This window comes from Centruroides vittatus, unplaced genomic scaffold (genome assembly GCF_030686945.1).
Source record: "Centruroides vittatus isolate TY-2023 unplaced genomic scaffold, ASM3068694v2 contig_166, whole genome shotgun sequence".
Lineage (NCBI taxonomy): Eukaryota > Metazoa > Arthropoda > Arachnida > Scorpiones > Buthidae > Centruroides > Centruroides vittatus.
The window spans coordinates 1,495,339-1,508,851 of record NW_027121006.1 but is presented as its reverse complement, the minus strand read 5'-3'; positions in this window follow the sequence as shown (position 1 = coordinate 1,508,851).

The following is a 13,513-nucleotide window of genomic DNA, read 5'->3' as shown; positions in this document are numbered from 1 at the left end:
AGGACTGAACGCGTAGTATTTTCTTTGTTAAATAAAATTTGTAATCTAATTTTGTAAATTTGGAAGTGCTTGAAATATGACGTTAAAACAGGATTTTATTCGTTACAAGTGGGTTTTTTAACGTTATCTAGTATAGTAAAATCGTGTAACCGATAAAGATTTTACGTGTAGGGAAGAGGGTACCACCGCGTGATCTTCGCTCTCTGACCTCACTTTGCTCCCGAAATCCAACAGGAGAGACAGCTTTTCACTTCAGGTTAGTTAACCTTTCGAGTTGACAGCCGTGCCGATCTTGGATTTGTATTATATGTCGACACTTGCAAATATCGCGTAGACAATCCAAATAAAATAACTGAGAAATGGCCCAGGTAAATAATTTAATTTTTACCGGCAGAACAAAAGACGTGGATATCACGGACAAGGTAGGACGTGCCACGTACAGATTTTAGCCACGCCGCTAAAGACGTTATATTTAGGGTTGTCGTTACATCCGATGACGTTATAATCGGGTTAAACTGTATATTGTTTGTGCGAAATAAAAAAATAATTTCGGACGATACAATAGCCACGATTATTTTTTTCAAAAACGGGAAATTTTCGTTAGGCATCGGCAAAAATTCAACCCGGGCTGACACGCAACGGAAAGAAATTTCGACATTGGATAGGTTAATTTCACCGAAAATGCATCGTGGAAGACCTCGTGGACGTGGTCGGCGAAGTTTGAACGATACCAAAGAAGATTGGAGAATGAGAACCAGATCCGCTTGAGCGTCAAAGTCATTCCTCTTAGTAGGGAGTCTCCGAGACATAGTCTTGTCCCAAATACACGCTTTGCCGTTTTACTTGTTTCTAAATAATGCTCTTGTAAATTTTCCTCCGCTTTTTCCTTCACTTAAATTACCTCTCTGGTAATGAATCCTCACTTAAAATCTTTTATTTTGTCATTTAAAATTTCACATAAAAAATTTATTACTTCTATAAATATCCTCAGCAAATTTTTATTTAGTTGTTATATATCTGCAGTGGAAATTTATTTTGGAAAAAATATTATTCGGTGAAACCCTCCTTTCTCCCCTCTAAAATTCCTTCCAAAACTATTTTTCCTGTTATTTCTCTTCTCCAGAATCATCTAATAAAACTCTTGTCTGTTATTTTCTCCTCTAGAAAGCCCTTGTATTTTATCACCCACTAAAAAATCCTCTAGTAAATATATTTTTTCATTGTATTTTCTGTTAAAAATCCTCTGTAAAGGAGCATCATTGACTTATCACGTTATATATTTTTCTCCACCTCATCGATAACTAGGAAATAAAAATAAATAAATAATAACATTTAAATTTGTTATTCAACTCATTGACTCTAACGTCAGTCAGCGAACTTTTTTCATTTTATTTATTTTTATTTTTCTATTTAAAGCTCAACGACCTCCGATATAAAAATCGTTACTAAATGACGTGTAGACGTTACGTCACCTTTCTAAAAAATTCAAATAAAATAAATAAAGAAAATATTTATCAATTATCGCTTCTCGGAGTTTCTTTCAAAGACATAAATATTGGAAACTGTTCCAGCTGAAAAGAAATGTTACCTTTTACTTCATGTGTATGTGGGAAATAATTTATTTTTCCATCTGAAAATTTTGTATTATTAATAGATTATAATAGTTGTAATTATATTATGTCTAAAATTGTGAAATTCGGAAGGGCTGGATGGCCCAGATGATCGAATAGACGACTGCCACGCTGAGGGATCCAGGTTCGAGTATGTGTGTTTTGACTCGGTCCTATTCTTCACATTCACGCATCATTTTTGGCATATTAAAGTATATAATAGTTCCACCCCTATTGTGAACATAGCCAAACCTATAAAGGCTTTCACCTTCTTGTGGGCATAGCCAAGCACGGTTTGTCAGGACCTCCAAGTTGGAAAAAAATAGCAAAAACTTCTCTGAAAATATGTTATTTCTGACGCTTTTCTGGGTTTATCGAGAAGAAGTAATGGGTATTAAGCATCTTCACTCCTTACCTGCACTTTCTCTTGTTGTGGGTACGGCAAATCCATAACTTTAAATAAGGAAAGTATGTAGCAAAAACATAATTATTATAAACCTTATTATTAATGCTTTATACATTAACTTAATTTTCCTTATTACTCACCACACACAATAAGTTTGAAGCTTAATAACCCCTGTGTTTTCCGTCGAAAATTTCTGAAATTTTGCAGGTGGGTTCGTTTATCAGTGGCATTGTTACCGTTAAAATTTGGAGGTTAAAGGTCGAGGGGTTGGAGAGATATAGGGAATCACGTGTCATAAAGATTTTACTCGTTATTAATTTTTTTTAAATAAAATTCGTCTCTGCCCTTAAAAGGTTTCTGACAGTATCGTAATTAATAATACAAAAAAAAATTAATTAAATCTCGTAACAGATGGCGCCGAAAGCAATTTTTACTTTTTTTGCCTGGAAAGTTACGCAACTCGTTGCTGGATTTTTTAAGGTAATATGAGAAAACGTATATTAAACGAGTATTGTAATTTATATGATACGTATATAAGGGCACTTAGTCTGAATATTATACAATGTGGTCGCTGTCACACTTTATGATAAGAAAACTGGAAGTATGACGTCTGATTGACGTAATACAGTAGTATATATTATATAGTCAAGAAGAATGCAAGTATAGTATCTCATTAAGTCTTCCTTTTGTTACGTTTATCTCACTAATTACCTAAAGCTTTCTTAATTATTTATATTAATCCCTAATTTAAAAAATACAACTTAAAAGATTTGTATAAATTCTTTTCGGTTAAAATTCTCATTATTACTAATTAACAGTGAAAATTATTGTTAATTTTTAATTACTTTCTAAAGTAAAGTTTCTAATTTCGAACTTAGAACTTAGTTTTTGTTTTTTGTGTTTCATCTTTATTTTTTATCTTTAAATAAAACTTATTTTTAGGTATAGATTCACTATTTTTATTTCGTTTGTTGTTTTTCTTTACTATTTTTACAATTTATTGCCAATTTTTATTAAGTTTTTCCCATTTATTTTCTTATTTTTAGCTTAATATTCTCATTCTTTCTCGTTATTAATGGCAAAGTCGTTAACCAATTTTTGAAAATTTCAAATCGCAGACCGATATCGTCCGTCCGTCTGTTTGTCTGTTCGCCTTTCTGTAATCTCCATAACCGAGTTACGTACATGAAAATGGAGACCGGATATGGAAAGCTTAGAGCCGGAGGTCTCACTAACGAAATGCGAACTTCCGGTGTGTACCGGAAGTCACGTGATTTTTAAAAACTTAAAATATGATTAAAAATTGAGCCCTGACATTGTGATGATGTCGTAATAATATACAACTAGTTATAAAATATAGTTTTGTCAGTATGTTTGTCTGTACTTACGAATAACTTAAAACTAGTATAGAATGGATTTATTTCTAAGCAAAATTATTAAATAATTTTTCATTTAAAAAATATTTAAGCTTCAAATTTATAAATTTTACTGTTTGAAATAGAAAATTTGACACAAAAATCAATTTTTTAATCCTTTTTTTACATTTAATTCCCTTTATTATGTTTTTTTATGACAAATTTATTTTATCCCACAATTAATTATCTTTTTATAAATGACTTTGTTGCCTTAAATTACCCCATTTAAAACGATTATAATTGTTTTTCTGGCTCTAATAATACAATTTAAATACCTGTGATAATTAGTACAAGAGGTTTACAAAGAAGTTACAGGCGTTTTAATATCCAATTTCTAATTTAATCAGTGTAGTATTTAGTAAACAGGAGAGCAAGTATCCATCGAAAAATGGAATAAAGAATGATTGCACTTTGCTTAATAATTAAAATCTTTGCTTTTTTTAAATCTCTCGTTGGTCTTTGATGTATTATTAATGATTGTATCGATCGTATAATTGGTTAGATAATTAATTAATTTTATCGTTTACGAAGAAAGGTAAATTGCGGATTACACTGCGATAATGGCTACAGTTTGAGGTATTGTTTTCTTTATTGTTGCAATTGACATGTTTGTATGTCTGTATTTTATTGATTTTTTTTTTTTACATATTTGTGTCAGTCTTCGATCGTTACGTTATAGATATTTTCATGTTCATTGCATTTGATATTCTTTTACGTCATATTTTAACAGCTGCAACCGACATTTTTCCGTCTACTTTTGATTGTTGTAACTGACATTGTTCCATATTTTTTTTACATTGTTTAATTTGATATTTTTCTATAACTTTTTAATTGTTGCACTGACATTTTTCTGCCTTCTTTTCACTGTTGTAAATTATATTTTTCTGTATTTTCTATCATTATAACTGACATTTTCTTGTGTTTAAGTTTATGTTTTTCTACTTTTTATTGTAGCAGTTAGCATTTTTCTGTTTTCATATGCAATTGTTACACTTTTATTCTTCTCTTCGTGTTGTTTTTTGTTGCAACTGGCATTTCTCTATGTCTTCTTCTAATTATTACACTGCACATTTTTATATGTCAGCTGCTGACTGCTTCAATTGGCATCCTTCTAAGTCCACTGGTATATAATTATTTAGTTATTTTCATCAGTCTCTCGCCTATTAAATAACAATTAAAAACTTAAATATATTTTAAATACATAAAATGGATAAGTTAATTTATAAAAGACAATTAATTAAATATATCATTACTAAAATTAATTAACGATCATCACAGATCGTGACGTAAGAGAAACAGAAGCAGCAATGTTGAATAATAAATCTTTTTGATAGAATATTCATCGAACCGATCTCAAATATCACCGTAACAAACAGACACACTTACTTCCACCAACCAAATATCTATTTTCTAGGATCCATAGCAAATCTAGTCTACAAACGCAGTTGCTAAGACGACGATCCGTCCCATTCGTTACCATAACAACGATCCCTTTCCAAGTTAATCCCTGCTTCGAGTGTTTTCAAACTGTTAAGGTCAAGGTTTTCAAAATTTTATATGCTTTCTCTACAGAAAAATAAATGTTTTTGTAGGATAAATATATCAAATAACGATCAAACAAACATTTTACTTTGTTGCAATTAACAGTTTTCTATGTCATTTTTATTGTATATTGCTCAAAATCCATTTTTTCAGAAGTTCTACTCCACAAAATAAATATTTTTTGTAAGATAAAACCTCCAAAAGATGAAATTCTATGCAGTTCTGGTGACGTTTATTCAGTAAACAGGTATAAAACATTTCAAAAATGTTAATAACAATGAAAACTTTAAATGACAGCCACTAATGGAGACATAAAAATAGCCGTTGTTCAGAGGTAGCCGTCTTTTGGAAGATATTTTGTACCCATTACAAAATGGCCGCCGTTCAGAGGTAACCTGTATATACTATAAAATATCATAGAAAATCATATTTGTACGATAAACCTCCACAAAAATGAGGTTATATTTCTGAAAACCTCATTACTTTCTCGACACATAACAGAGGGTAAGTATGACTCCAGTTTAGACTAGTGTTTAGACTCGAGGACCTTCAACCGTCAAGGAAATGCAAAAAATTTGGAGAATTTTTCAGTATGTATTGATGTGTGTAGGGGGTACAAATTTGTTCTCCCAATTTAAAGTATGATATCTCCTGTGCCCATTGTCGAAAACTTTTGAAATTTTGCAGGGAAGCTTAGATGTTAGGGGCATTGATGATATTAAATTTCAGTGGTTAAAAGTCGAGAGGGTGGGGAGATAGAAGGGGTTATGTCATGGACTTAATGATTTTATTCGTTATTTGCATTTACAAATTTTCATTAAACTCTTCTCCTCTCTCAAAGTTAAGCTTTATGCTATTTTACGATAAATAATAATATAAAATTGTTTCAAAACAAAATTTATTAATAGATGGCGCCACACACAATTTTAACTTTTTTTCCGGGAAAGTTACTCAACTCATTGCTGAGTTTTTAAAAGATTTTTTGAGGTATTTATAAAGTGAAAATCTGTTTAAAGTGAGGTTTTGTAGAATAAAGCTCCTAAAACGAAACTTTCAAAAAAATTGAGAGTTTGGATTTTGTTTCCTGAAAAACTAAGAAAGTTTTAAGAATAAAAATTTCCAAAAAATGAGGTTTTCGTAGAACAAAATCCCACAAAATGCGGAAAATTTATACTTCTAAAAAAATTCAGGATTTTTCTTCACAATATAAAAGAATTTTATAGAACTTTTACTCACAACAATGAGAATTTTTATGTTATAAATATACAATATGATATTCTCCTGTATAAAATCAACCTTGTTTAGCTAACGACTTGATAGAATTATTGTGTATCGTATACAGTAGCTTATATGTAATTTAACGTTATCCTCTAAGGGTTGGTTAATGATATAAATCCAATAATGATAACGTGTAAATGATCTATAAATAATACGTTCTAGTTAATTTACAAGGGCAGGATGAAATTAATAAATGTTTGTGGAGAGTTATGAATGAACAAAGAAATAAATAATTGATTTTCAACGTAATGAAATTACGCCGTGTTTACTTCTTCTAATGATGCATAAATTTGGTATAATATATTTAAAATTTGAAGAATGCAAATTAATTATTTTGCCAGGGGTTATAAAATAAATTTTCCTATTCCAAAAACACTTGATGCACATATCACTGAAAAAATTAGTAGGTAGCATGCCTAGATCGTGCAGAAACTATATAAAAAATGAAAAAAATATATTTTAAATTTCCACCGCTAGGAGTAGAAATGGCGCTGCAAATACAGGTTACACGTTTGTGTTTAATAGTTTTACGGGTTAATATTGTTATCGATCACTAGAGACGAAATTTTAAAAACGAAGGTATTTGCAGTGCCAATTTTTCTCTAGTGGAGAAAATTCTAACTAATTCTTTGTTGGACTTGTTTCACTAGTTTTCATAGCAATGTCTCCTTCTAACGAGTCTGGAATAGGAAAGTTATAATCACCCGTCACATCGATTTGTATTATGAAGTTAAGCCGGCGTGTTAGTATGTCTATCCAAACTAAAGCAACATATTCTAGAAGACAATAATTTCTGAGCTTTTCTACAAGAATTGAGCATGTTAATTGCTGAATGTTTTTGATTTTTGAAATTTTTAGAGAAATATAGGTGAATTTTTTAATTTTTAATCTCTAAATTTCTGGATTTTTTCAATAAAATTTACATGCTGAAACCACTTAAGTTTTTAAATTAGAATTTTTCACCTAAAATAATACAAAAAATGATCTATTCTGGTAAATAAATCATAAATTACTTCAAGCAATACTAAGAATATTATGAATTATTAACACGTTGACTGCCACGTGACTTTTTAGGATTCTGTTGTAAAACGCCAACTTAATTTAATTATATTATATTATTAAAAACTCTAATCAGAGTATATAGTAATAATCAAATAGCATATAAAATGTGTTTTTCTTAAAATAAAGGTATTACGAATTATCTCGTAGTTGGCTTATGTAACAGAAAGCTCTTCGCTAAAGCCAAACTACGAGTTAATTCGTGCACAGACACGATTCGTCCTGTCACTTCGCTACAGCCAATCGGAGATGTGCGTCTAAATTCATTAGTAATAAATCGGATATAGAGGCGAGCACATCACATTTACGTCTTTTTTGAGAGTGTTATTTTTTATTTATTTTTATAATCAAATTATAAATATCCCAAAATGGATAAGAAAAGACCACTGACTAAAAAACAACTTGATTACTACACTAATCTAAGTGATTCAGAATCTGACAAAATTTTTGGTGAGGATGGGGGAGTTTATTTGGCAGCGAAATGGTCCTGTTACTGTATGTAAATGGAAAGACAAACGAGAAGTCCTTACCATTTCAAACATGCACGTTGTTGAAATGGTAGAGGTGTTCAATCGCAATGGAAAATGTTCGATGAAACCGAATATAATTCGAGATTATAATCATGGAACGTCTGGCATTGACGATCAGATCAAATGCTATCGTACTACACAGCTCTAAGAAAGACTATTAGATGGCTCAAAAAGGTTGCATTACATATTATAGAAATATATATACATAATGCGCACAAACTCTTTCAAAAAGCAACTTCTTCTAAAATAAAACTTATGCTTCTCTATAAGCTAACTTATGCTTCTCTTTTTCTCTAAAATAAAACTTATGCTTCTCATTATGACGAATGCTTCTCTAAACTAAAAGTTTAGAGAAGCATTCGTCAAAGCGTTGATTGGAGAAGAGATTCAACCAGTTTCAAAAAAAATTAAATTGCAGAAGCTTCACTATTTACAGAGTATCCCATCTACTCAGAAAAAACAACATCCGACAAAGCCATGTCGAATTTGTACCAAAGCTAAAAAACGCCGAGAAACGCGTTATTTCTGTCCAATCTGTCTTGAGAAGCCAGCCCTTTGCGTAGAAGATTGTTTTAAAAATTATCACAAACAATAAAAATATCGTTTTGCTTTTGATTTTGAATAAACATTTTATAATATTTTCTGTTCGTTTAAATTTATATTTTTGTTTTATAAATTATCACAAACAATAAAAATATTGTTTTGCTTTCGATTTTGAATAAACTTTTTATGATTATATTTTCTGTTCATTAATTAATAAATGTTCTGTTCATGTAAGCCAAACTTGATTTTTTGTTCTTGCCCCTGAAGCTATCTATTCATATTTACACTGATATACTACGAATTACATCGTAGCTGCACAAATATGGCAAGGAAACAAACTACGATATAACTCGTAGGTGGCGTCCTAGGCAGAAACGGTAACTACGAGTCATCTCGTAGATGGCTAAGAATATTATGAATTATTAACAAAAAACCCCATTATGATTGTTGAAAACACGAAAAAAAGGAAATTTTGACTATCATTAATCATAGAATGAAGTATATCTGTATTATCACCGTCAGTATTATATTTTTAGAAAAAAACTGATATGTTAAATCCCAATTAAAATCCGAAAATTGATCTATGATCAAAGGAAAAAAATGTCAAAGAAAGTTAATGAAAAGAAATAATGATTACACCTGATCAATGACTTCCTTCTAATTGAAACTCCTTCAAAGTTAAACGTTGTTGCCAATTTTTTTTAAAAAGAACTTTTTTTGCAACTTCCAAACAAGTGGCAATTGTAAAATTGGATTTCGTATAAAGAATAAAAATTAAAATTTTTAATTATTTCTTTATTTTATTTACGTACACAAGTCAATGACTATGACTTGCGATGATCAACCTCCTATAATGACAATGAATTATATTCTAATTAAGTATGTTTTAAATCATTAACAGATTACCTCAATTTCTTCCATACGCTTAAATCACGTTAGTATTTTTCGACACTCACAGAACCGTGTATTTTTTCCACACTCACAGAACCGTGTATTTTTCCGACACTCACAAAACCGTGTATTTTTTCGACACTCACAAAACCGTGTATTTTTTCGACACTCACAAAACCGTGTATTTTTTCGACACTCACAAAACGTGTATTTTTTCGACACTCACAAAACCGTGTATTTTTTCGACACTCACAAAACTGTGTATTTTTTCGACACTCACAAAACCGTGTATTTTTTCGACACTCACAAAACCGTGTATTTTTTCGACACTCACAAAACCGTGTATTTTTTCGACACTCACAAAACCGTGTATTTTTTCGACACTCACAAAACCGTGTATTTTTTCGACACTCACAAAACCGTGTATTTTTTCGACACTCACAAAACCGTGTATTTTTTCGACACTCACAAAACTGTGTATTTTTTCGACACTCACAAAACCGTGTATTTTTTCGACACTCACAAAACTGTGTATTTTTTCGACACTCACAAAACCGTGTATTTTTTCGACACTCACAAAACCGTGTATTTTTTCGACACTCACAAAACCGTGTATTTTTTCGACACTCACAAAACCGTGTATTTTTTCGACACTCACAAAACCGTGTATTTTTTCGACACTCACAAAACCGTGTATTTTTTCGACACTCACAAAACCGTGTATTTTTTCGACACTCACAAAACCGTGTATTTTTTCGACACTCACAAAACCGTGTATTTTTTCGACACTCACAAAACCGTGTATTTTTTCGACACTCACAAAACCGTGTATTTTTTCGACACTCACAAAACCGTGTATTTTTTCGACACTCACAAAACCGTGTATTTTTTCGACACTCACAAAACCGTGTATTTTTTCGACACTCACAAAACCGTGTATTTTTTCGACACTCACAAAACCGTGTATTTTTTCGACACTCACAAAACCGTGTATTTTTTCGACACTCACAAAACCGTGTATTTTTTCGACACTCACAAAACCGTGTATTTTTTCGACACTCACAAAACCGTGTATTTTTTCGACACTCACAAAACCGTGTATTTTTTCGACACTCACAAAACCGTGTATTTTTTCGACACTCACAAAACCGTGTATTTTTTCGACATTCACAAAACCGTGTATTTTTTCGACACTCACAAAACCGTGTATTTTTTCGACACTCACAAAACCGTGAACCACGTACAAATTTCAGTTGACCATTAACAAATTATCTGTTTGTTGTTGATAACAGGTTTTACATGTAAAAAAACACCTCTAAAAATATATTATGACATCGACTGAACTGATTAGAATGTATCTTTGAAAATGTCGTTAGAGAATGTCATTAAAATAAAATTAAATAAAAATAAATCCTTAATTATCGAAATTAATCACTTATTCCTTATAAAACTTTTTAGAAAGTCGATTTTTTTCGTTTGTCAGTTTTTTATTACTTATTTTCTGTGAAAATATACAAATTTAAACTTTCCTAATGAGTTATATAAAACAAAAGTAAATTAATACTTTCAATTATTGTATTTTTAACGAAGATTTTATTCGTTATTAGCACTCAAATTTTAGCTTCTCGCCATTTTATAATAATTATAAATAATACAAGATTTTTTTTAAAAAAATATTTTAAGAGATGGCGCCACACACAATTTTAAGTTTTTTCGTGGGGAAGTTATGCATTTTTTTCGTTCCTGGACATTTTACAGTTTAAATCATGAAAATTTTAAAAATTTAAATGTTTATAATAACGTGAATACATAGTTTGAAATTGTGACATCACACGCTTATAATTACGTTTCGGGATGTTGTGAGTAATGTATTCGATGACATCATCCATAATGACTTTGGCTTTTGTAATTCTTTTCTTATAAAGTTGTCTTAAAATAAAAATAAAATGAAAATTTTTGATTATTTAAAGATATTCAGCAGATAGACAAACAGACGTGACGAATGTCTAAAGCAGTTTCCTTTTTTTTTTATATTGCTAATACACTTATGGGCATACTTAAAACATAAAGTAATAATATATCCATGCGCAAAATATCATATATTATTGTTGTGTATTCATTATTATTATATAAAGATAAATTTTCATCATATTGAAAGCATAGCGTTGCCTCGCTGTGTTGTGTAATCAATCATCAACATCACTTACGATTTGCTACTGTCCAAGTACGGAACACACCACTCTCGAATCATCGTTATGAACACAAATACCATTGTTAATCTAATGCAGCTGATTGTTAGCGTGTGTCTGACCTAAATAAACAAAAACACGCGTGTTTTTAATTTGTTTAGAATTGATTTCTTGTGTTCCTTTAATGTTTTTTACGGTATTTAAATTGTTAAAATGAAGTACTCGCCACTTCCACCCCCACAAGCGCCTCTAGTGATCATGGTATTTTATATTACTCTGATAGCAAGTGATATATCAATCAGGTGAACCTTTCATACACGTCAGAACCCTCATCTTTTGATCATGATTTTTATAAACATGGCAATTCACTTTACTAATTCAAAAATCCTGGACTTCCAGACATTAAGGTCATGACTTCGTTCATGTAAGTACCCCGCTGAAATACACACGTGCCTTTTAAGGGTCATGATCTGTGTGAAATGAGGTCAGAAATTCCTACCAACTGCTGTTTTTATCGAAAAATTCGATAGTCCATTAAAATTTTTTTTTTTTTCAATTTTAACTTATTAGATAAATTATAGCTGCAATTACTATTGAAGCAGGAGTAAACTGTCCTACTAATTTACTTTACAGCTTTATAATAGCATAACAAACGACAATAAGTAGCATAATTGTCATGGGTTCATACCAGTTCGTAATTAAAAATAAATTATTGGGAATTAGATTAATAAATAAGGGGCAGGCTGAAAAATATTAAGGCTATCTACGTGAACACCTTCAACTTTACCATTTTAATTTTCCATATTTTTCAAGTGTGGGTGAGTATTATTAATTTAAAAAGCTGTTATTAATAGATTTACATTATCTGATAACGCAAAGGACAAGGAGGCGCATAACAAACAATTATGACGTAAGCACGACAGGAAGAAAACAAGGTTGTGACGAATGACTAGTGTTTTTCTCTTCCAGGCAGCACTATTAGTTACAGTTCTGCTGTAAACATGGTAACTAAGGTTACGTAATGAAAGCGAAAGCTTTCTGTATACTACACGTGGGTATTACTGCACTGAACTGGAGGACTATTATGTTTTTAGGAGGCTTAGCCACCTCCTAAAAACAAAATAGTCCTCCAGTTCAGTGCAGTATGTATCTAACGATTTTTCTGGGGGTGTTTTCTGCATCTAACACCTAAATATCGAATGGCAAAACACACTAGGCTCAGCCCAGACCAACATTTGATAATCAGTCCTATTATATGAGACTCTCATATGGGTTTGACTGTGATTTCAGTGTATAGCGATGATCAAACCTCATATTTAGGAAGGCCTAAAAATATTCTATTGTTGTTCCTCCCATTATAATATTAAACACTTAACATATTAGAATCAGTTCCTTGTGAGACCCTCACTTTAATTTTAGCTTTCACTTGGTAGCACTTGTTTCTGAAGTGTTAGTGTGCAACACACTAGAATCAAATTATACCATATGAGACTGAGGGAGCTCTGTTATGATTCGCTATTTGACAAGACCTCATATATTTTTGACAGGCCTCAAAAATTTGTTATAAATTATTCGTTCAGCCGAAGGCTATTCGATTATTATTATAGTATTAAATACACAACAACTTTTAAGAAAATAGAACTTTTATTGTGATTCTAATATATGCTGTCATTTTGAGGACTTCACATTTATGAGGCTTTAAAAACAGTCTTACAAATTATAAACCATTCAATTATGCCCTGTTAATGTATTATTGAAACCAGGGCAATAAAATTAGGGCACTGATTCTAATATGTTGTGTGTCTAACACTACAATAACACAGACAAGTATGGAGCTAAGGTAGCGTTGTTATTGTCAATCACGTGAAAGCCAAAACAAAGACGTGTGACTTAAAACAAGACTTTTTCTTGATTTATGAAGCTTTAAAAATCGGTTTTTCTCCTTTATTGCTTTCTAAGTAAACTTGCACTCGGCAATAATAGCCGCTATTTTCTATTTTAAGTGTTCTAACCTCATATATTGTTTGTCAATCATTTTTGTTGACTCGCT